The 22246-nt window shown below is 30.9% G+C and overlaps 1 long non-coding RNA gene across 1 annotated transcript in view; it reads left to right on the top strand.

Moving 5' to 3' along the window:
• LOC139425964 (uncharacterized) overlaps window positions 1-10147 on the top strand; it is a 27852-nt gene extending 17705 nt beyond the window's left edge. Inside the window, exon 3 of the long non-coding RNA XR_011637134.1 lies at window positions 9935-10147. This is a non-coding gene — a long non-coding RNA (uncharacterized lncRNA). The remainder of the gene's footprint in view (window positions 1-9934) is intronic.
• The last annotated feature ends 12099 nt before the right edge of the window (window positions 10148-22246 follow it).

Genomic DNA, 22246 nt, shown 5'->3' with positions numbered 1-22246 from the left:
CACGAAGAAAACATCCAGAGGAAATTAGCTGTGAATGCATATATATTGCACATTAATTTTATAAATTAAAAAAACATAAGCATTTTTTTTAATGTAATTTTTTTACTTTTTTTTTTTAGAAAGCTTACCGAGTTTTAGAAAAAAGTAACGATTTCATTCGATATTTCCGTTACAAATACTTGTACTTTTTCCCTGAAAAAGTAACGAAAGTACAAGTAAAAGTACTAAATTTAAAAAGTAACGAAGTACAAGTAAAAGTACGTACTTTTTACTTGTACCGGCGGTACAAGTAACGAAAGTAAAAGTACTGCCATGTATGGTAATAAGACGAATAGGTGATAACTTTTCGACACTCTGGAAAAGTGTGAGTAAAAAAAAACACTGATCGCTTTTTTGAATTGTTTAAAAAAATTATTTGTATGTAGAACCAAATTTTATGATATTTTACTATGGAAAATTATAATAGCAAGTAAAATACTGGCTAAGGCAATGAGATGATAATTGTTTGACATATTAAAAAAAAAGTAATTGTACAAAATGTGTCTTTTTTTTTTTTACTTTTATCTTCAATTAAAAAAATACATGTGGTATAAATGGGCTAAATCTTTTACTCTAAAAATAATTCAGTAATAGTTTTTTTTGTAGTAAAGTAATCGCAAAGGCAAAGTTGCTGGTTACTTTTTGAAATACTGAAAGATGCGAGTGGACAAAATGCAATTGTTTGATCTCCATCTTGAAATCTTGCCAGGGTGTATTAATAATAAGTGAGGGAACGATGAAGATGTTTATAGCTTGTTTAGTGCTGATGATTTCATTTTTCACAGGCACAACACGGACGCATATGTTTATTGTGCAAATTTTAATGAGATTAGCAAAAAGGTGAGTTGTTGTTGTTGACGTATGCCTGTTTAGGCAGAGGGGGTGCGATTGTTCTTGTTTTTTAGTGGCGCCATCTATGGCCAAGAATTTTACTTCTGCCACACCATACGTCAGACCCGTTTATAGGGCGGACCCATTCATACATCCGCAGATCGTAATTTTGACCTGAATCAGAGAACTCCAGTAACCCCAGAAGTATTGATTTGTTATGGGAACATGGAGGACTTTTGCGACTCGACAGATTTAACGTGCATCAGTCACTTTACTACACGGGGAGTCTTCGGCCGGCGGGGTTCGAACCCACGAACTCTCGGACATGGGCCCAGTGCCCTACTGACTAGGCTATCTCGGCCTAAAAGGTGAGTTAACGAGCTGAAAAAGTTTAGGTGAAAGTCAACGAGCTGCATGGATATTTTTGCTAAAGGCAATCTCACTGATGTGTTCCGTGTTAGAAGTGAACATCACAACGAGATATCTGATGATCTAAAGATATGAAACTTTTAAAAAAAAAGTTTCTTATCCTTTTTAGAGGATCGCAATCTATTTTATTCAGAATAATTTTGAACTGCATAATATTTCAAGCGGTTTGGTAAACAGTGAATACAAGGTAATAACCACATGAAGCAAGTCAGCTGGATTTGGATTCAATCCAAATTAACTAGAGTTATCTTGATTAAGCTGAGTCTGTTATCTTGATTAAGCTGCAGCTATGAAGATCGTTTGGAAAGATTCATCCGAGCAATTCCACATGTTGACAAAGTGCTCCAAATCCAGAGAATGTTTCAATGTTAACTCTGGTATGCAAAGTCCGGAGGAAAATTTCAACCAGGAATTATCTTCACTGCCTCTGTTTATATCCAGAGACTCAGTTATTCAGAAAAACGTAAAGTGAATTTCTGAGCATTGAGTTCTAAAAGTTTGATATGTCTTTCTCTTTGGTTCCTTTTTTGGTAATGTTATTAAATTATTCTATGCTGATTCTCTTTTTAAAACAAAATGTTCTAATACTACCACTTGTTACGTCACAGTAGAGGAGCAAAACAAAAGTGCAATATTCTTCTTATCTACGCCGCATCATGATAAAGGTTTCCGCAACAATGTATATTTTACTAAGCAAGCCACCTGTCTGAAAATATTTTTGAAACTATAGAGTGCTAAATTTTTTTGTTTGCTTTGTACTTATCATTTTGTTTGCGAGTACAAAAGTATTTATTTTCTAGTTTTGCCGACCGACTTGTGTAGGGGGCAGGGAACTGTCCTTGCATCAGAAAGGTTCTGGGTTCGAATCCCGGGCAAGGCATAGATGTTCTTTTCTTCCCTGTACTATCTGTCCTCACTGTGGGAGCGATGTTGGCCCACCGAATATGGTGACCCTGAAAGAGAGGTCAACAAAATTGCTCTGTAAATGCCTGAATTGACGGATGTTAACACAGGTGGGTATTGGAAATTCTCTAGTTTTAGGATCTTTTTCTAGTTTTAGGAGATTTAACTACTTGAGTCAGATCCTTATTACCGGAATATCTTCATACGGGATATATGAGAAAAAAAAGTTTTTTGAGCTAGTTAAGACCACTTTTATGTAAGTTAGCATATTATACTTTTTAATTTTGTAGAACTTTATTACAATTTTTTTTTTAATTTTTGTTCTTTTGTTGCAAACAAAAGTTCTTCCGTTTTTTTTTCAAAAAAAAGTAATAACAAAGTATCTAATTATATGAAAGTAACCATTGGTAGTCAAAATTAAAATAGGATGAGCTCGTTTCTCAACCTAAATGAAAAATAATGCTGATAATGTTAATAATGCTGATATTGTTAATAAATAATGATAATGCTGATAAACCTAATGTTTTTTGAGATATTTAAGACAACTTTTATATACGTTAGCATATTCTACTTTTTAATTTTGCAGAACTTTATTACAATTTTTTAATTTTCGTTCTTTTGTTGCAAATAAAAGTTCTCCCCCCCCTTTTTTTTTAAAAAAAAAGTAATAACAAACTATCTAATTATATGAAAGTAACCATTGGTAGTCAAAATTAAAATAGGATGAGATCGTTTCTGAACCTAAATGAAAAATAATGCTGATAATGTTAATAATGCTGATAATGTTGATAATAAATAATGATAGTGCTGATAAACCTAATGTTTTTTGAGATATTTAAGACAACTTTTATATACGTTAGCACATTCTACGTTATAATTTTGTAGAACTTTATTACAATTTTTTAATTTTCGGTCTTTAGTTGCAAACAAAAGTTCTTCCCTTTTTTTTTTTTTAAAAAAAGTAATAACAAAGTATCTAATTATATGAAAGTAACCATTGGTAGTCAAAATTAAAATAGGATGAGGTCGTTTCTCAACCTAAATGAAAAATAATGCTGATAAAAAAAAAGAACGAAATTGAATTATATCGCGATATGTTGTGTCTCAAAGCGCATTTGCAACAAGTAGCCGCATCGTCTCTTATTTAGAATAAAAGTTTTCCACCACACGAGAGCCATTATTCAAACAGAGCTAAACGTCATTTGCTCGACGTTGATTGGTGGTTGAGAATGCCAACACGTGTTCTTGATATTTTCTTGCCGGGGAGCATATTAATCTCGCCCCAGTGAACTCCGAGTGGAGTTGTTCACTTGCTACTCTTCTCGCTCGTACTTTTATCCGATTCTTCTTCTATTTTGCGATGGGCATAAACATTGTTCACTCCATTCATCAAAATCTTTCGGCAAAGGCGAAATACTTTCTTCTGAACGAAAGAATTGAATAGAGTAGAGAAAAATATGTTTTGAAGTAGAGTTAATGGAAGCGTTAGAGAAGGAGAGTGATTTTGTTATTTACTCCTTTTTATTTATCGAAGTGCGCAACAGATAAGGGGACCATTTTATTGTGTTTTTCTTTTAACTCTGAAATACAATATGTCACGTCGTTTTCAAATATTTGAGTGATAAAGTAGAGAAGAGGAGGAAGTACGGTTAAAGAAGACCCAGAAAAGTAATTATAAAACTGTGGTAGACATTGTCGTTCATCTTGGAGCATCTTACCAGATAGATTTTGATGTATTATCTTTCAATTTCGAGAAAAATCTGAAAACCTTTGTCTTTACGAGACATGATAAATTTCAAGGAGGTAATTGTTTCAGATATTTTTGTAAAACTCATATTCAGTTTTTAATTTCGAGGGATAATTTAGCAAAATAAATGTTTTCAGATTATTATACGAGGTTTCATTAAAGTCTGTAACCCCTTTCAAACAGCTGCACCTTTTAGCATCAGCGTGATGAACAAGCAACAGTTTCTGGAATAGCAAAGGCCTTCGCTTAAATCACTTTAGTAGTCTAAAGAAAAGAGCATGAACTGCGCAGTGGAGGAAAAATGAGAAAGATGTCATTTCCATCGGACTACTAAGCTGCGCAGGGGCTATGAGAAAAATGTCCCTACGTTCGGACTACAAAAGAATTGGATTTTTCGTTTATAATAACCCGTGCAAAAGCCTTCACTCGTCTAGAAGTTGTTAGTCTAGGTGTAAGAAAGACATTTATAGATAATACAAGATAAAACCATTTACCGTTTCTTACGGAAACCGTAGAACTACGTTGTTAAAGCTTTTATCTAGAAAATGGTTTGAAATTTTATGAAATAGAAAAGTATTGCAAAGTTGTAAAGCATGATCGATTAAATTTGATTTAAGCTCTTTCTTGACATTAATACTAAGAAAACAGTCCCTAAAATGTTCCTTTATTTGTTTGGAATTATGAAAACTATGATGCGACGAAATGAACAGTAAAGAAAAACAACTATTACTTATCGCAACATATACTTATCGTATACTTATCGCAACAACTATTACTTATCGCACTTTATATTTAACTTATTGTTCATTGTATTATAATATACGTTGTATATTAAGTATATTAATATGCAATAATATACTTAAAGCATATAACTTTGTATGCAACATAAAGGCCTATCTTAATATGCATTGAAAATAAAGGTATCTTGTGTTGAAAGTTATTTTAACCCCAAGATCGTTTCGTTATGTCACAATGTGATAAATTCTGAACTACCAAATGCACATTTTACACGCTTTTTTAGTATTAATAACTCACTAACGGTTCAGAAAATGGAAGAAAATTGGGTAAATGTTTCCCCACGATACGCTATTATCCTATCTAATAACAGAAAAACTTGATTTGCTATTTAGAGAAGATTGCAGAATAAAGTGCGACTTTTTGCGCGCAGAACGTCAGTGGGTTAACCCCTTAACGATAGGTTAATTTTCAAGAAAANGAGAAAACGGTCATAAAAGTGCCTATTTTGCCAAATACACTTATTTGATTAGTGCTGACATCTAGTTTAAAATAAACTAACTGTCTACAATCACCTTAAAAATATCCTGGTACTGCCATCTGGTGCGTAAGATGAGAAATAAAATGTTATCTGGGCAAAAGAATGAATTATTTAATTCTTATTGGCGCGTTACTACTGAACATACCAGCCTGAAAATTTCACGGGAGCGAGAAATAGAGGGCGAAACCTCACCCCGTCATTTTCACGTGAACGAGAAGGAAGGGGTTAATATCCACGAGGTGTTTGCTTATTTGTAATAAATCGATGATACTATATAACTTTCTAAGCAATTTCTCCCATACCTGGCACTCTTTTATGTAAAAACATTAATCGCGATATGATTGGTATTATCGCGCTGATTGGTATTATAGCGATCGCATATTTTGGTGTATATTTACTTTACTACTTCATTTTCATAGCTCTAGTCGTTCGAAAGTTGGAAGAGAAGTTATGGATTTCAGCAGGCATCCTGTAGATAAATACATTATTTTTAATATTTGCAGCATTTGCAACAAGTTCTTTATTAATGTTTATAATCGCCTGGATGTTGAAGAGTATAGTTAAAAGCAATTACTAAGATTCACATAGGTGCATGATAATCTTGAAAGTTCCATTGTAGATTTTTTAGAAGTCTATGAATAGGGGAGCATGGCCTATAAGCAGGAGACATTTTAACGAATGGATACTCTAAATCAACCATTGACAGACTTAAAAACGTTACGCTGATCATTAAATTAGTTGTTTTAAACGATGTATAACAATTAAATAAAAGAAACATAACTTTTAAATATAAATTCTTTTGTAGTAATCTTGAAGGTAAAATATACTCCTTTTTATAATTATTCTGTGAAGTATCACAAAGCTACTTAGCATATTATGGAATAGATATTCTAAAAACCGTGTATTTCGATGTAAATCCTCTCATCATTAGTCAAAAATCCTCACAATGTTGATCTAAATTATAAAAATGTTGATCAAGCGAAACATTATCAAAGTTCTGTCTTCAGAACCAAATGGTCTGTGTTCGTTGCAAAATATTCTTGTTCAAATTCCGTTCAACGGCGGCTAGCCATCGCTTCCATGTTCCACCATTTAAGATTGAAAACCATTTGAAAACCTTTAAATCTTCTTCCTTTTCACATAAAGGGAAAAGGATTGTGCTTTTCAATGTCCAAGTATAGTTTTTTTCCTCCTAATTCTAGCAATCGTTTGAATAGTATGGCATTTGGTTCTTGAGCATGTATACCGATAATGGTCTTCGTGAAAATGGTTCAAATGAAACTTTCAAGAGGCACGGCTTTATTGATAAAGTCTTTTTTTTTTAAAGAAAATATTTTTTCTTCACAGTTGCTTTCTCACGCTCTTTTTCGGGATTCAAATAAATGGTGTGACGAACAGGTATTACTGTAAACGAGCTTTTTCAGCTACATGAATGGGATGTGTTTTTTATTATTTATTTTTTATTCATAAATGTTTATGTTTTGCATTAATAATAACAATTTTGCTAATATTGTTCATATATTTTCTGTAACTTAATAATGATTTTTTTAAAAATGCGTCGGTATACAGACGAAGAATTTTTCACACGGAGATAAAAATCTGTTAAAATTACCTTGCTGACATTTCTAGCTAAAAAAAACATAATTATGGTTAATAAAACGAACAATATGGAAATTCTTGTTTTAAGAAGCATTATTATTATTTTTTTAAGTGGCAGTCACTGAACTCACGTTTTTTGCCTCTGAAAATGCCGGAAGTGTAGCTATTTAAAGTTCCTAGTGGGTACGCGTGAACCTAAGTTACGGAGAAGTAAGCAACATTAAGTATGTCACACTGCCACGAATACACGTACATATAATGGGCCACATTTACACATCAGAGGACAACACACAGATAGAAACATCCATGCCCTGAGCGGGATTCGAACTCGGTACAATTAGCTTCTCAGTCAAGCACGCTGACCTCTCAGCCACTTGACCGGCTGTTATTAAAATAATAGTTCTTATTACCACACATTTAGAAGAAAATACAAAACTGAAAAGTAAATTTTTATTTATTAGTATTATGATAAAATTATCAACTTTTACCACGCCTATTAAATTTTATCTCATGTTATAAAACCATATTTAATTCTTAATTTTACGCAAATCATTACCAAAGTGATATGGTAAAAATGAACAAGTTTTTCGGACTTCCCATAGGACCAGAAACACTGAAATTTTACAATATACTGGTAGTTTTGACCATACCTTTTTTCTTAGTGTAGTTTTATGCACAATTTCTCAATGATTAACCCTTTTATTTACTTTTTTTCCGTATGAAAATGGGGAATTCGGTTAATATTTTTTTTTTTGAATAAATATGTCACGCGATGTTACTCACGACTATTTTTATTCATGTTCAGAACTTCTGCTTGAAATTTGTGTTTGAGCTGGTTATTATTTTAACTTCGTCCTTAAAAAGATGTGTTTTAAATATTGTATTTAATTATTTATTCTAAGTTTTCTGAAATATTTACAAACTCAAGAGACCGAGCCGTGATGACTCAGGGGATAGAGCGTTCGCCTTCCAATGAGGTGAACCGGGTCTCGATCCCGGCCATGGCTGGTCGATACGAATTTCGCATCCGGCTTGCACCGATCACAGTGATGACGTGAAATATCCTCAGTGGTAAACAGGTCATGGGTTAGAGCGTCAAGCTAACCGTGGGAGGTTCTCGTGGTCTTCCTCTCCATGTAACGCAAATGCTGGTGAGTTCCATCAAAAAGTCCTCCACGAAGGCAAATTTCTCCCATTACTTGATTTCTTGATACTTTGATTTCTCCCAATACTTGAGTTCCTTTGTCTTCTGGATTGGAATCAAAATTACAAGGCTACGTAGTTGAACATTAATAGTCGTAAACACAAAAATTGGGTCGGCTGTTCAACGATGGATGTAAAAAAAAAAAAAAAAAAAACTCAAGAGACCATAAATTTCACTCTAATATCGTAATTCAAATTATATCTTTCCCTTAATCGATCTAAATAAACAAACTAAATGTTTTCATCTCGATGGCTGCTTAAAATGGTGAAGTTTGTATATAAATTAAGAAAATGTTCTTTTTTATGTCTCCCAAATAGTCAATTATATTAAAACAATTACCGATCTAGAAGTTAGCAGCAGCTGAAAGATACATGCCTTATAAGCTTATTCATCAAGACAGGTAAAAAATATTAATCGTAAACTCAGTTAATATTTCGTAAGTTTTGCTGTATTCTTACGCCAAAATGGTACATTAGTCACGAAAAATTTCACCAGTAATTGGATGTAGTAGATTCGATGGTCTTTTTAATTGGGAGTTGTATTTTTACACCAAAATGTTTTTTTTTTAATATCAAATAAACACTGTAAGTGACAACCGGATTAATTTTAATTAATTTATTGATAGTTATTGTTTAAAATTAAATAAAATTTATTCAAACTTAAAACGGCAAACATTTTTCTTGAAAGTAGATGCATTTCCAAAACTGCATGTTTAGAGTCCAATGATTCAGATAGTAGCTAGAAAATTAAAAATAGTGTCTTTGCTATTCAATAATATGCTTATTATTTATAATAATATGTAATATACTTGAATCATCTTTTGAGTATTGCATTACTTAATATTAAAATATGATATTTGGTTACAATTCTCATAATATTTAACTTTTAAATGAGTGAAATTATACATTAAAAAACAATTTTTGAGAAAACAATCACATTTTACTGTGTCAAATAACATTATTAATTACTTAAGGGTTTCGAAATATCAAATCAATCGCAGTCATTTGAGCTCAGTATTACAAACTGAATTATAGTGAAATAAAAAGGTAAAATTATTTTTCATTGATAAAATTATTAAATATTAGTCTCAAAGCTGAAAGTTACATTAATAAAATTTATACAAAAACGTTATTGGTGCTTTTATTACTGAAAACGCAATAATTAGTTTTGGTAGTGTGTTAACTACTTACGCACACCTTTCAAATAATTAAAATGTTCCAAAATAGAAATTAAATGATTATTATTTTTGCCGCAATCACTGATGACAATTTGGTTCAGAGTATTTTCTTTCCTATCATTTTTAAAATAATATTTCAATTTTATGAAAGAAAATATTTATATATTACTATATTTCTAAAATATTTTAATTCGTACACAATTTTCTAAATTTTAAGTTTGTTTTTACTAAAGAAATCAGTAGATTATTCAAGAAAAAAATAATGCTTTCAAAATGCGATTTATTAAAATTATTAACACTATGTTTTTACATATTCTTCTTTATTCGTGAATTAACAAAAGGATTTTCGTTAAACTTGGAACTCAGGCATAAAAAGTGGGGTATAAAGTGCTAAAAGTGCAGAATGTTTGATATCAAGCAATAACAATAGTCTAATAATTACTTAATTATGTAAAAAATACTATTTCTTAGCGCACTTATTCTTGCGCTTATTCTTAGCGCACTTATTTCATGCATGAAATGATGAGTTAGAAACAATTATAAAATTCTATCTGCAAAAGTTACGATTTCTTTCCCTTTCATCCAGGCATATTGCAAAAATTATAAAATTGAAAAAAAATTAGGAGATGAATCTAAGCTATTACAATGAAGTACTTTTTCTTACTAACTATTTTGATTTTTTATTTGAAAAATTGAATTTAAGTTTTTTATTTATTTAGCTTTTTTCAGAATGAAAAAAAAGAAGAAAAGTCTTAAAATGGCGTTCCGAGGAGCCGTTTTAATGAAAACAAAGTAAATACTAACGGAAAACATCGTTTGGAAAGTTTAGCAATGACATTCCACGTACTATTTACTGAGCGAACAAGAGCATTGTCCAGCATGCAGAAGAATCTTGGAAAGAATGATGATGGAACAAATGTAGAATTCGAAGGGATATAAAATGGTTGTATAAAATGGTAAGTGGAGGTAAGTGAAACATTGAAAAAACTTTACTCATCGGTATAAAGCATTCAGAAAAAAAATTATAACAGAAGTTTTTGATGAAAATGCAACTTCCCAATCTGCCTTTTAATTGTCACTTTAGGATATTTTTATTTATCGTATTATGCTAGAAATAAATATGATTATTACACATCTTTTTAATCACTTTTAACAAGCCTTTTAAGCTAATGGGATAACTACAAGTGACGTAGTTCGGGTATATCAATCCTGATTGGTCGTTGAAAGGTAGCATTTGTTTACATTAGCAACTGTTCTTCCCATTTTATTTCGAGTAAGGCTCAATTTTCTTAAGTGACACATTCAGTATTCTTATGTAAAGATTATTTTACAAATTTCTTACTTAATACAAAGCATGAGTCAAGTAGTAAATAAACAAACTAATTATGCATCGAGATTGTCAGGCTCTCAAAACGAAAACATATCCCGGTTGCAGCAAAATACATAAGCATATAATAAATATAAGCCAAATAAGAGACGCAGAGGATAAAGAATTATATTTCAAAATATTCGACGGGTGATACTGTGCTGCATTTCATTCATTTCCCGTTAATTAATATTCTGACTTATGTGGAGAAATTTAGCTCAACTTTAGCTCGCCATTTTGTTTACAAACGAGCAGCTGGCACATGTAAGAGTATCCGTGATCTTCTTCTTGAAGTTCAAGAACCCAGTTGCAAATGGGCTTAAGCTTTTCAGAGCTAGTTTTCTTAGGATATTGAATAGTTCTCTCTCGAGGATAGGTAATTTGTGGGATTATTGTGAACCAACCAAGACTATTTTTTATTCAAGTTGCTGATTATATGCCGCTGATGTGGAATTTCATTATTTAATGGAGGTTGTGTTGTAAAACGTGTACTCCCAAAATCCTATTATTTTCTCTGCTTCCCCGATAATAATAAGGAATCATTTGTCAAATTGTTTTGAACAAGATAAAAACGAAATTTTTTTGCATACAATTATAAAAATCGTTTATTTAAAGGTAATAGCACGAAAAAAACGAATTTTTATTATTAATTTATTTTTTATTATTTATTTATTTTTTATTATTTTGTTTAATTATAGTCGAATCACAAGGAGTTCGAATTTTTACATCATTTATGTAATTTTATCATGAATGTAATTTTATACGTTAAAATACTACATTTGAATGAAATCTGTTGAATATTTCCGGAGAAATTGAGTTTGAATTATACATTTTCCTTACAATTCGATGTCTCAGGAAATATTCGACCAATTTCGTTAAATTTTTGTATTTTCATCAAATTTTGCAATCCTTAAAATGATGTAAAAAATTCTATACCTTGCAATTCAAAATTTTTTCCTCTATTGTAAAATTAAAAAAAACAAAACAAATACTCATAAAATTATTTTTTGTATGGAACTATCTTTGGACAAACGAACGCTTGAATCCTTTGGATGAACAACCAAGAAAGGTTCTAAATTTTCTTTCGATTGAAATCAGGTTTGAAAACAAACAAAATTTAAAGCTTGTTCTCAATTTATCAATTGCAAACATTAGACGTGGCTAAAGCGAAGTTTACATTTCTTACTCATGCCCACTGCATTTAACTCTCTTTAAAAGATAACCATTCAAGAAGTATATCACGTGATCTCCTTTCCTCTTTATATAATGGATATATATATCTATTTATTCTTGAAAATAAATATCAATATCTATTTTATTGCTTTTCGCTTATGTGAAAAGGACAGATATAGATTGGCTTTTAGCTACTGAGTACTTTTATTAATTTATATATTATTAAACCACCTTAGTAATATGGTTATTTATCCTTATTTGTTTCTCAATAAGGACTATTCTTATTTGTTTCTCATTTAGGGCCATTCTTATTTATTTGTTTAGAATTTAAGACTAAGTTTAAAACTATCCTTATTCGTTTCTTATTCCTAATAACATCATAAGCTTAAAAAAATTGCCATTTTATATGTTCCCGTTATTTAACAGCTTTTACTTTGATTAATAGTTTTGTAAAAAGATGTACTGAAATTTGAACTGATGTTCAAAGAAAAGAATGTATTCTTTGCTTGCCTTAATACAAATCTTTTTAATTAATTTCTTTGACAGAAGAATTTTTAGAGAAAATTGCAACTTTATATCATTTAGGAATTTTACAATTTTCCTTATAAAGTGCTTCACGAAATTCTAACCTTATGTTTGAACAAAATATAAAATGCAAATCCAAAAAATTATAGACCCCTCATATTTTTAATAACATATTTTATAGAACTGCAGTTCTTAGAAGTAGTTATATGTTTATCTAACAAATGAAAACAGTATATGCTAAATGATAAAAAATGAAATTTCATCTTTTTTTTAAGGAAAAAACAGTTTTGTATGAAATAGTAATCCACTAACTATTTAAGAAACTATAAAGAATAAGGCATAAATAAATTGATTCTGTGTAGTTCTAATGAAAATATATTGAAAAGTAAAATAAATCTTTATGTAAATTTTACTGGATCTTACTAGATGTGAGACGTTAAAAAACTAAAATGTATCTAAAAGCAGTATGCCACTAGTCTCTACATTAAAAAAAATATCAAAATGAAATTTATTAATATAACTTTGAGCAGAATCACTTTTAATTTAAAGAGGTATTTATTACATGTTGCATATAAATTTTTGATATTGCAGAAAAATTTATCGAAATTATATTTAGTAATTTAATTTCTTGTGGAAGCGTTTTTAATCTTTCATATTATTTTGTGTCATTGTCGATGATTTAATCTATCATGACTTATGTTAGAAGGAATTACGTGGGTATGATTTGTGTAAAATACATAAATTTTTTTTGGAATCATAAAAAGAAGCAATTTTGATGATTCTCTCTTTTATGACTCACATTAATATGAATTACGAGAGTATGACTAATACGAAATAGATTCATACTCTTTTGGATAACAAAATAAAAAAAAGCAATGTTAATTAGTTCCCTCTATTATGACTGACATTAGTAAAAATTTCGAGAGAAGCTTTAATCCCTGCAAGAAACTTTTAAACGAAAATCTTGTGCAAAGACGTGTAATGGCCTGGGGTGTTTTTAGAAATCAAAGAGAAATTTGCATCGCATTTTACGTCATGTTGAAGAGCATACTTTCTAGGATGCTTTGAATATTTCCAAACAACCCTCTGAATTTGTCAGGTATTTTTTCTATAATATTTTGATTAAAAAAACTATTTATAATCGTGGAGGACACAAAACACAAAATGATTAACATAAAAATTCATTAAATGCCCTTTAAATTATAGAGGTATCTCAATCAACCATTTATATAATTTTTTGATTATAGAAAATATACTCGGTATAGCGTTTTAGCAAAATCCACAATACAAATATATTTAGGAAACTTGAGACTTCAAATATATATAAGCGAGAGGGAAATATATGACGTAGATATGAAATAGATTACATATAAAGGAAACAAGTAACATATATATATAATATCTAACATATGTATTGAAATAAACTAATTTTTTATTCAAGTAGTTTCTAGAATTTTTAACGTTAAAATTCATACGTGATTTATTCAACAAAGACGTGTAATCAGAATTTAAAATCTCATCACCTTCAAATAAAAATTGTCGACAAAATTGCTTTTACGTTTAAAAGAGCTTTTAATTTGCATACCTTTGTTGCCAAAAGATAAGTTAAATTTCGTACACAAAACTTTAATTAAAGCTCGCTATCCTTTCTTTACTCCGACTTCTATTCGCTTAGCAAACATTTGAAAGCTCGCAGGATTTTACCACTATACGTCTTCGGTCCAACCCCCCTTTGAACATCGAACTCAATTTCACATTAACTTCTCGGCCAAACCGTTCTCCCCACCCCTTTATAACTTTCACTTTTCTCTATTCACATCTTTACGCCTTCCAAATTATTTATTTCAAATCTGGAAACCCGGGAATCTACGCTACTTGTTCGGGATTCTTTTAATTCTTTCTCTAGTAGTGCCATTAGATTGTCATTAGTGTCGACTCTGGGGATAGGGAATAACCTCACCACCTTTTTCCCTACCCCCCTCTCATCAAATTCCCCAGAAAAATCAGATGCGCAGCGATATACGATAATGTCGCTGTGTGCTTGGAAAATAGTTTCTGGATTATTTATTTTTGAAGTGAAAGCTAAAGTGAAAAATTATTAATTGTTAATTCCTTTTTCACTTTCACAATGCGTATCTTTAAATAATAATTCGACCTTATTTTATTGAGACCTTATTTATTCATAAGCGAAGAACCACTTATAATTAAGGAAATTGATAATTTTTTTTAAAATAAAAAAATATTTTGTTTTTTAGCAGTAATAAGTATAGTTTAGCACTGTGATTCTCAACCTTTTCTTTGTGTCAGCACACTTTTGACGATTTCGAAATTTGACGGCACACAATGAAAAAAATTAGTTTAAAAGCTGTTTACTTACCTATAATACACCGTGTTAAATAGTTAGTGATAGTAATTTTGAATGTGAAATAAAATAATATGTACTACAAAAGCACGTTTATTAAGAAATTAATTATTTCCTCCGACTAATTTTTTATTAGTTAGTAACAGTTATTTACTTCTTGCTAGATTTTAATTGTTAGTTTGTTTTTTTGTTAGTTATTCATTGTTAATTTGTTTTATAACTATTAACTACAAAGCTTACTTTAATGATTAGCTTTTTATTTCCGCTTGAAAGTTAATATTTAGCTTGCTTTTCTTTGTTAATTAAAAATTTTAATAGTCATTAAATTTCCTACTTATTTTAATATTTCTTATGTGTCAAAGACAATTTAAACACTTTCTTCTTATTTTAACTTATTTTAAGATTATCAGAGACAAGACAATGGCCGACAAAGATGTTCACGCAATTAAAGCTTGAAAAAATTATAAAAAGTATATATACATACACTTTTCTTTTTATTTTAAACTTTACTCGTAACATAAAAAAGCATTATAATTTTTATTGTATCATTTCTAATATTTGGCGGCACGTTTTATGAATTTGGCGTCACACAAAAGTGTCGCGGCACAGTGGCTGAGAATCACTGGTTTAGCAGTATAGTTTCCCATATCACTTAGATCCCATCATGTTTGTGATAAAAAAAATCAAGTAAGATAAATGTTTTTTATTAAAAAATTATAGAGCAAAACTAGGAAATTTTGCTGCTTGTTATTGGCATTTAGTTGTAGTATTTTAATAGTTTTCACATTTTGAAGATTTCAAGCGATTAATTTTTTTAAATCTATGGCATTCCTTCTGTATGATATTATTTCATTTCGATATTTTTCGAACGATTAACAACTCCTTTTTTTTCTATAACCGTCGTTGAACAGCCGAACCAATATTGGGTTTACGGCAGCTAATGTTCAACTCCGTGGCCTTGTAGTTTTGAATCAATCCAGAAGACAAGGAAACTCCTGAATCAGTACCCCCAGAGGTATTGATTTGTTATGGGAACATGGAGGACTTTCAGACTCGACAGATTTAACGTGTATCAGTCACCATTTACTGCACGGGGAGTATTCGGCCGGCGAGGATCGAACTTACGACCTCTTGGACATGGGGCCAGCGTCCTACTGACCAGGATATCCTGGCCCAAAAACAACATCTTTTGACAGGGACGAAGAGAACATGATTGAGTATACAAATCATTGTTTTTTTCGTCATTCCCCGTTATCGACAGAGAGCTTTCAGTATAGCTGAATCGCTGATACGTTAAAATTTAATAATCTTTTCTTTCTAATATCTGTCTAGTGCCGCCATTTCTTAAACATCACTCAAATTGCATATTAAGGTTTTTTTTCTATAAAGACCATATTTTGATAAAAATGGGTATTGTCGTTAAAAATGTCGGAATCCTGAGCTCTAGCTCAGGATTCCGAAAGCTCTAGATAACTCTAGGAAAGCTCTAGATAACCGTTTACACTGCCCTTGAGCATAATAATGTCCAAGCAATGTGGTTTCAAATCAACGGGGAAAGAGAAAATTACTAACGCTACTAGATCAAAAATACTCGTTCCTTTACAATCCTTTGACTGTCTACTTTTTGACGACTTCTGCTTTAGAAGCCATATATACAACATTTTATTACACTTTCTAGAGTGGTATGATCCCCTGTTAGTCATATACTGGAAAATGTATTTAGTAATCAACCTGTACCTAAGTTATACACGTAAGCATGTTAAGGTGAATTATAGAACTCTCCTTTCATATATGAAGTCGTAAAATTTAGTAAGTACACTTTATTGGAAGTTAATCATTATTGCTAGAAGGGCTCGAACAAAATATCGATTGTTATTTTTTTATTCTATTGCATTTGAGTACTTTTTTTTCAGTACACTTTTGTGATTTCAAGGTTCTAAGTCTTACAGCTTTTAAGCAGCAAAATAAAATAAAACATCTAAGTCTTACTTTCAAAACAGCGGCGTCGGTGGCTCTAACAGATATGTTATAATTCTTTATACTTCACTAAATAGATTTTTTACTTTTAAAATTTGCACTATATTACTTAAATCAAGTCATAAATAACCGGTTTCCTTGCATAATTTTCCAAAGAGGGAATATTCTTGTCATGTTAAAAATAAATGATTTGAGAACAAATGAATCGATTGAGTTTGAGAAAAACAAATACATATAATTAAATTAACATTAGTTACATAACTCAATTACATAAATATTTCAGTTGCAAACATGCAAAAAAGATTTTATCATGTGCATTAAATATCGAAATAAAAAATCGTAATTCTTCAAAAATTAAAAAAATAAATAAATAGATATATAAATAAATATACAAATAAATAAAAGAAAAAAAATATGTAAAAGTAGTTTTTCAAGATATTTGCACATGCGTTTCGTTTAATAGGTTTAAATTATCAAAATAATTTATTTAAATTATTTTTTACTTTCCTTTTTTGCAATAAATCAGTTCTGAAAAGGTATACAAATTTATGCTTATTTGAAGTTAATGTTTAAAAAAGTTTTTAAAAAGGAGTTATTATAAATCTCCTGCAGATGGCAATAATTTGTTGCTTTGATTTATATTATCTCAAACAGTAAAATAGCTTTCACTATTATACATCTCTTTATTGAAAAAAAAATTATGAAGAAAGCATTGTAAAAATGTTGAAAGGAGACATTTCTTTTTTTGAAATACGAAAACTGCCAAGATTTGAATAATATATTTTAAATTTAAGAGAATTCAAATGGAAATAAATTCTCTTTTTAGCGTAGTTTATTTCAATTGGTGAGCAAGTTGAAGTTAAATGGGGCATGGAATATGTTTATAAGAGAAATAAATCACAGTAAAATAAGTACGTTGAAACAATTCTTTTTGAAGAAAACAGTCAGTTCAGTAGAAAGTAAAATAGTGAGCAAATGAGTAAAGGAAAAAAAACACGTCTCATTACAATTCGAATTTTTGGATTACTTTTTTAAATAAAATAATAAATATAATGAACAAAGATTATTTCTTGCATGGAATTATCAATGTATAAACGAATTTTACAGTTGTTTGTCAAATATTTCCGATTTGCCTAAAAAATTTCCCAGATAGAAAAATGCAAAATACTTAAAAAAGATATTTAAAAAGACACATTAATAGGTATAAATTTTCTTTCCTGACGGAACTATTTGGGTCCATATTCTTTTGATTGAGGCTACCCAGGCATTCATTTTTTAATAGTTAAAAGTTCGAATCTTCGAGAGAAAAAAAGTTACATTATTGGGAGTTCAAATTAGTTCTGTACGTTTTTTATTGTGGTCAAAAATGCATTTATTTTTGAACAAAATGAATGAACAGATTAATCAAAGTATTGTTCATTGCTGGATACTACTTTTTCCCACTTCTCAGGCAATTTTCGAATTCCATCTCGAAAAAAAATGTCTCGTCTTTTGAGGCGATCCAAGTTGGAGGCCAATTTTCAATTTCTGCGAAAGAAGTGAACAGGTAATTAGCAAAATCGTGCTGCATCCGTCGGAACAACCAGTAATCAGAAGGAGCAATGTCCGGTGAATACGGTGGGTGAGGTAAACTATCCCACTTGAGCGTTTCCAGATAATTTTTACGACTTTTGCGACATGAGGCCGACCGTTATCATGCTGAAGAATAACTTTGTCATGTCTTTGCTCGTATTCCGGCCGTTTTCTCGTGATGCACGGCTCAAACGAATCAATTGTAGCCTCCACCGATTGCCCGTAATGGAATCGCCAGGTTGAAGCAGCTCATATACACAGCCCCATTCACCATTCTTCTTTCACCATTCACCATTCTTGAAACTTCGAAACCATTCCCTACATGATTTGTCAGTTGGAGCATTGTCACTATAAACTTCTACAAGCATTCGATGCGCTTCAGCTGCACTTTTCTTGCAATTAAAGCAGAAACATAAAACTTCCCGCAAATGCTGCTTAGTTACCACAAAATTTGACATATTCAACAAAGTAAAAAACAGGGTTTATGTATGAAACTCAAAGCGATATAAACTGAATATTATTGATAGATGTCTAACCTCTCTGAAACCACCGAAACCAGCTGTCACTATGAAACATTCATAACTGCCAGTGCCATCTTTTGTAAACGGACCGAACTAATTTGTACTCCCAATAGTTCAGAGAAAGTATAGTTTTGTATCTGATTCCGAAGCTTAAAAGCCATAATAATTTTTAGTCTCCCATTTCTAAAATCGCTCTATCTCTAATTCCTCAGATAATTTCAATGTCTGATGTTAACAATAATGAGGCAAATAGGTTTCACATAAAACAAAACATACCAGTGCCTCGTGCAAAGCTTTTTCAATAGTTTTATTATAAGACTCAAATGAATATTTTTGTTTCATCTGAAGATAAATTTTTAAACAAAGTTTTTTTTTAATGTGTTAGATATTTTATTGACAAAAAATAACTATTTACAACATATTATTTAATTTTCAAAACATGCATCCACTGCACGTTGATTTAAAAATTTTAATTTAGAATTGTCTTTGACAATGTAACACGTAAAGGACTGGTTTCTTAGGACAGGACGCCGTCAGATGGAAATCAGCGCTAACCTCTGATTGGTCCATTTGTGAGTTCGATAGTATACGTCATCGAACGCTCATCTTGAACTACAATTGCCGTCCAACTCAACTGCAGTTGGATTACAACGTGACGTTAACCACAGAAGCAATGGCGGACAACATCCAACAGCACATTGAAATCAGCNACTATGAAACATTCATAACTGCCAATACCATCTTTTGAAAACGGACCGAACTAATTTGTACTCCCAATAGTTCAGAGAAAGTATAGTTTTGTATCTGATTCCGAAGCTTAAAAGCCATAATCATTTTTAGTCCCCCATTTCTAAAATCGCTCTATCTCTAATTTCTCGTATAATTTCAATGTCTGATGTTTGAGGTAAATAGTTTTCACTTTTCTTAATGTGTTAGATAGTTTATTTCATTGACAAAAAATAACTACTAACAACATATTATTTAATTTTCATCAAACGCATCCACTGCACGTAAATTTGAAAATTTTAATTTAGAATTGTCTTAGACAATGTAACACGTAAAGGCCATTAAGATGTACTTTTAAATGAATTAAATTTTTAAAAAACTAAATTAAATTTGATAGTTTTATTCAGGATTTAAAAGTTTTTGATAATTTTTTTGTATTTTGTATGAAATATATTTCTTCAGAAATGACAATCGTAGTTTCTGAATCACGTAGTTTTCAAATGATACCTAATGTATGCATATTGGGGATCTTCATAATCGAGAAAGAAACAAAAACGCTTTTAAAACCTAACGAATCTAAACTGAAAGAGGTGAGTGCAAAAACAGAACCAATTTGATTGTTAAAATTTAACGGTGTTTTAACATTAAATTTAAAGACGCGATCAGCCATCGCATGATTCCTTCGAGGTAGTTTGCTTAGACTACATAAATGTGAATTGGTTGCCCTAATCTTTCAAAGCAAAGCATGTAAAAACAAGAAAAGGTAACAAGTATAATATAAGAAATATAAATAATTCATAACTATGGTTGGTTGATAACTGTGACTCAAGAGATAGAACGCCTGCCTCTTAATGAGGTAACTGGGTTTAAATCTCAGCTATGGCAAGTCGATATGAATTCCACACCCGGCTCGCACCGACTACAGTGTTAACGTAAAAATATCACCAGTGGTAGACGGATCATGGGTTCATGAGTCTCCTTGCCATCGGGCTAACAGTAGGAGGTTTTCATGGTTTTCCTTTGCATGTATGTCAAGTGGCTTAGTTCAATCAAGAAAGTCCGCCATGAAGGCAAATATCACCCAATACTTGATCCAGGAGTTCCCTTGCCTTCCGGATTGGGTTCAAAATTACAAGGTTACGTACTTGAATATTGGTAGTCTTTAACTCAGAATTTGGTCGGCTGTTCAACGACGGTTGTAAAAAAATTGATATTTAGAGCTTAAATATATTTTCATTGCCTTCTTTTTCATAACTCTTAAGAACATAGTCAGCAAAGTTACTTTGGCCACTAGATACTTGGCTACTATTTTATTTTATTGAAAACTGCTTCGAATGACTATTTCTTAGAAATGCATTCTTAGTGGGAGAAAAATTGAGTAAAAGTACATTTGAGAACAGTTGATAAAATTATTTATTATTATTTGCCATTTTTATAAATTATTCGTTATTTTTATTATCTAGACCAGGTACCCGTAATTTGTTATATTATAAAATATTAGCGAGTAATTATTAGTAGAAATGAATAAGAAAAGACATTATGCATTATACATTATGCGTTTTTGAAGCAAGAAAAATTTCCCGTCTCTTTGCCTGAGACATACCTGTTACGAATTTCTAGCTGCCCAATAGCTGTTATCACTCGATATAATTCTGTATGACTTGCGTGGCAGGTAATAGATTGGAATGGATGGCTAATTGGAGAGCCCTATTTTACTATCATGTTGTTGTTTTATTGTTTTCTACTTATGGATGTTATTAAATATGGTTTCTTAATTCAATGCACCCGTTCGCCACTGAATCAATCTGTAACAATGCCCTTTGCATTCCGCTGCAAAATAGATTTGACGGAAACTATTGTGGGACATTTTCTTCAACAGGGTGGTTCCACTTTTTTTCTTCTTTTTTGTTTGGAATTCAGTATTTTTTTGTTTTGTTTGTTTTTTTGTTCAGTAATACCAAATACTTAACCTTCAATGGTAAAATCGACAACTGGATTATGTTTAAAGATGTTTGTAGCCAACGTAATAAAGAACATTCAAATTCTAGGAAATTATAATATTTGAAAGAGATTTGTACCCATGAAGGATGTTAACTTTGAAATAGCATGGAAACGTTTCGAAGATAGGCATTCAAATAAAAGAGAACTTTTAAGTGCCATTATCTAAAAGATTTTGAATCACCCAAATATTTGTGAAACATCTAGTGCTATCCTGAACTTAGTTGATCTTACAAATGAATGCACTCAAGTTTTGGGTTCGCTAAATTATAAAGTAGAACACTTATCTAAAATTATTACAGTGTTTCTTTTTATCGTTGAAAAATAAGATCCTTCAATTCGTTATTGGTAGGAAAAAGAGCTCAAAGGTTCTAACGAGTTTGATACTTTTAAGTCTTTAGGAGGTCGGGATAAAATCTTTTAAACATTACCTAAAGCACTTTATCGGAAACGCTAATTTGACTTAAGAAGAATTTCTCACAGATATCGTAGCAATTGAGAGTGATTTGATTCTCGGCCTATTACTCCTTTATCTGCTGATTTTGATAACTTTAAAACCTGGTCACTTTTTAATAGGTAGACCTTGACTTCAATTGTTGAACCTCAACTCGTTGAGTTACCAGAGAACAGACCTTCTAAATGGCAAAAAATAAGAAAGTATAGTCAACAAATTCGGAAGCTGTGAAAAAGGGGTAGAAATATATTTGAGGGTGCTCCCTTGGCGAAATTGACAATTTCTGCTTGGCGCCATTCCTGTTCTCGTGGAACAGGAATGACAGCCAAAACATAATGTTATTCAAATCGAACAGAAAAAGCATTCG

Source organism: Parasteatoda tepidariorum, chromosome 7 (genome assembly GCF_043381705.1).
Source record: "Parasteatoda tepidariorum isolate YZ-2023 chromosome 7, CAS_Ptep_4.0, whole genome shotgun sequence".
In the NCBI taxonomy this organism is placed as follows: domain Eukaryota; kingdom Metazoa; phylum Arthropoda; class Arachnida; order Araneae; family Theridiidae; genus Parasteatoda; species Parasteatoda tepidariorum.
This window is presented reverse-complemented; position numbering and strand designations above follow the sequence as displayed.